Here is a 3919-nt window from a genome sequence, read left to right on the forward strand (position 1 = left end):
CCGGGGGGGGGGGGGGCACCAAGTGGCCCTCAGGGTTCTGTTTGATATCTTTAAAATTTTTAAAATAATTTTGAATAATATTTTTTCGAAGAATATGTGGTTAAAAATTATGAGAAAAATTTAGATTTACGTGAAGAAGTTTGAGCCCCATTTTTTCAAAAATTATTTTAAACCATACTTTTTTCAATAAAATAATTATACACGTAAATCAAAAAATTACTATTTCAAAATACTTTTTTCCTAAAAAATGGGGCTTAAACAAGGGATTTATTGTGAAAATGTATAGTTTAAAAAAGAGTTTTCAATAATGATCATCAAACAAGGGTTTAACAAGTTATAGAACGGGAATTTTGCTTAAAAGTTCTAGTAAACAATAATGTTCAGCTCTTGTTTGATGGGATTAAAAAATTAATTTTTTAGTAGATTTTAATAGAAGTAGATGAAAGGTGTGGTTGAAGAGTCGTGGAACCCATAAAATGTGTAGATTAAAATTAATTACTAATTTTTACGTAAATTCTAGATTTTAATCGATTCCAAACAGAAGATTAGGGAAAAGACTTCCACTCAATACCTTTTGGTAAAATATACTTTAGGGGTTTTGATGAGTTCAAATGATCTTTATGTTTTTTGATTAGTTTGGCTAATCTTATAAAAATACTTTTTCAGTTAAAATAGATTTTAAAGGAAGTTAGTTCAATGTGACTTCTTCTCAAAGCGCTTCCGGAATTAAAACAAAAAAAAAAAACTCTTTTATAAATTAGTTTCCAAACAAAAATTAAGATAACTTTATCGGAAGACTCTTCTACAAAAAAGCAAAAAATAAATGGTGCATTTGATTACCAATATTTTTCATGAAAAATGTCATGTTTCCATTCAAATTCATACTTTTATACTGTTTGATTGATATTTTTTTTTTATGAAAAATATTTTTCTACTTTTGGTCATATGATCATATTTTCCTTAAAAACAATGGAAAAATTCTTTAAGAGAAGTATGCTTTCAAGGAAAAATTCATATCTCAAGTGTAAAGTATATTTCAATTCAAAACTCAGACAATAAATTTAAATTTTCAAATCTTTGGTGATTACTAAATAATTAAATATATTTTATTAATTAAATATATTAAGTTCATGGTCACAATTACATAATTATTGGTCACATACTATCAAATTAATTGGTCACAAATTATTTTTTGATCATATATTAAAAATATTATACGTCATAAAATTTATTGGTCACAAATCATAATTTTTATAGGTCCCGACTTACGTAGTGGTTATAGATTTTCGGATTAGTTGGTCATAAATTATTTTTGGGTCATGAATTGTCAAATTTTTAGCTCACAATTAAAAAGGTAGTTACAAATAACCCAATAGTCACATACACCAAACACTTCACCCCCATCCACTACCAATACTTGGTCAAAAATCAAGTATATAATTGGTCACAAACACTTAAATAGTTGGTCATAAACACTTTTCATCCCTGCCACCATCAACACAACACCATCGCCATCAACCACCAACACCATCATCATCTTCATCGACTACCACTATCCGACCAGTATTGCCAGTATCACCACTGCCTCACCACCACAAGCAGCATCACAACCATCACCACCCAACTACAAACACTACCACAATTTGCAAAACACCACCAGCTACCCCCCAAAACTTTAGATTTTCACCACCAACACCCAAAATAGCCCACAACAGATTGGAGGAAAGAAACACCAAGTAACTGTGGCTACAACGATGACTAGAGTACATAGATCTGCGCACACACCACTGTCGTGGCGGGGGTGACTGAAGTGCGGAGTCACCCTAGACATATTGGAGGGAAGAAACACAACATCCACATTATCGCCTTTCTTCATTGCTACAGTCGCCAGGTAGCGCATATAGTGCCATCACAGCGCGCGACGATTGGAGCATGGAGTTGCGCTCAGCATTACCACTTACAGATTGAAGAGAGGGAAAGTGGGAGAAGAGATTCTGTAATAGGAGTGAAATCGAGATTCTGTAACCTAAAACGACATGTTGCCATTTTAAACAATTGGGTGTCATAATTTCGTATCTGTTTAACTTTATGTTTACTCGTATTCACGTGAAATGAACCCATATCTACAATCTACTTATTGTTTAAGATCAGAAAAAATATTTTTTGAATAAAAGGACTAGGGATTGATGTCCTACCTTCCTGGGGAAGTCAACTTGGCTAGTTTTATCTTCTTTATTCGATATTAATAGCACTTAATCGCATCACGAGGATCAGTTCATCCCCTTCTCCCCTGGTCGGGGTCAATCCTACTACGATTAGAGATTTGTATTCGCTCTGGGAATAGAATATGATTGTATTATAACTTTTTGTTTCCATAGGCCTGTGTGCTATATTCAATCACATTTGTCTATATTCAATCACATTTAGTAAAATCATATTCTTCGCTCTTCTTTGCACTTATGATAAAAAAATTTGTTTTAACGTCATAACTTGGTTAGATCGAGATTTGAACTTTAAGATGTCGTTTATTCTATTACCATGCTAAATCACACAGTCTAAAAATTTAAGTATTGCATATGAGACTATAGGTCGAGGGCTTAGAGCATTACCCTATAAATTGAAGAGCTTTATAGATCTTTTTAACTTTTTTGTTGCGGATGCAACTTAAAATGCAAAGCACATGGATATGCATGCAGTTCTGAGATAGTTCATAGTTTGCGAAAAACGCATGCTCGAGAAAATGGTGTCTAACATGGATCTTGTGATTTAGGGTGTGTTTGAGGTGTAATTTTGAAAAATGTATTATAGAATAACTGATTGATAGAGAATGTGTGGTTAAAAAATAAGATTTTTTTAATTTGCGTGTAATATTATTTTAATGAAAATTTGTGGTTGAAAGTGAGTACTGTAAAAGAAATAATGTGGTAGAATGTAAAATAAATGGATAACAAACTAGGGGCTTAATTCTATGCAATAATCTTATTAGAAGTTGACACGTTAAAAATTAAGGCCATGTTTGATAGCCAATTATTTTCCATGAAAAATGGAATTCAAATTCCAAGTTCCACTTTTTGGCTGTTTGATAGCTTTTTTCCATGGAATTGATTTTTCCACTTTTTTTGCCACCTAGATATTTTCCATCTTTTCCTTGGCTATTATGTGCCTTTTTTTTGAAAAAAAAAATAAATAAATTTTGGCAATGGAAACAAATTCTATTCCTAATTGTAAAAAAAAAATATTTTCCTTTAATTGACAATTTTCATATAAAACAAAGCCATACGAACACTAAAAGATAGATAATTTTTTTTTGATAATAAAAACAAATTGCATCTCTAATACCAGTAAATTCTATCATTTTAATTGACAATTTTCATATAAAACAATGCCAAACGAACACCAAAAAACGTTTTTTTCAACATTTTTTATGTAGAAAATTATACCAATCAAACACACTTCTAGGCAATTCAATTCTCTGAAATTTATTTTCTTTCCAACCAAATTTCATCTCTGCAATCAAATGAACCCTAAAATTTTCTTTGCTTTTCTATGTCTAGTAATTGTCTACTTTGAACTCTTGTCTAGATTGTTATTATTTTTTGATCAAGTTTTCATATTGAATTGTTTTTTTACTATTTCTTATGGTGAGTGATATCTAAGTCAAGGCGTATCATATTTTCCATTCAATTGCAGTACAAGAACGTTTTCTTCTTGGAGGTGATTCCTGGATAAATCAAATCAAGTTACACTCTTACCCACAAAATCATAAAATAATAAACTTCAACGTATAACATTAATTATCACATGACAAGCGATCAACAAGTACCTAAGAAGTCTATGTAAGTTTTGAATCGAACGATCCCATCACACATATGTAAAAGAGGAAACCTTAATATAAGATATTGCGCATTTAAATGCATCT

Source organism: Olea europaea, chromosome 18 (genome assembly GCF_002742605.1).
Source record: "Olea europaea var. sylvestris chromosome 18, O_europaea_v1, whole genome shotgun sequence".
NCBI classification, from domain to species: domain Eukaryota; kingdom Viridiplantae; phylum Streptophyta; class Magnoliopsida; order Lamiales; family Oleaceae; genus Olea; species Olea europaea.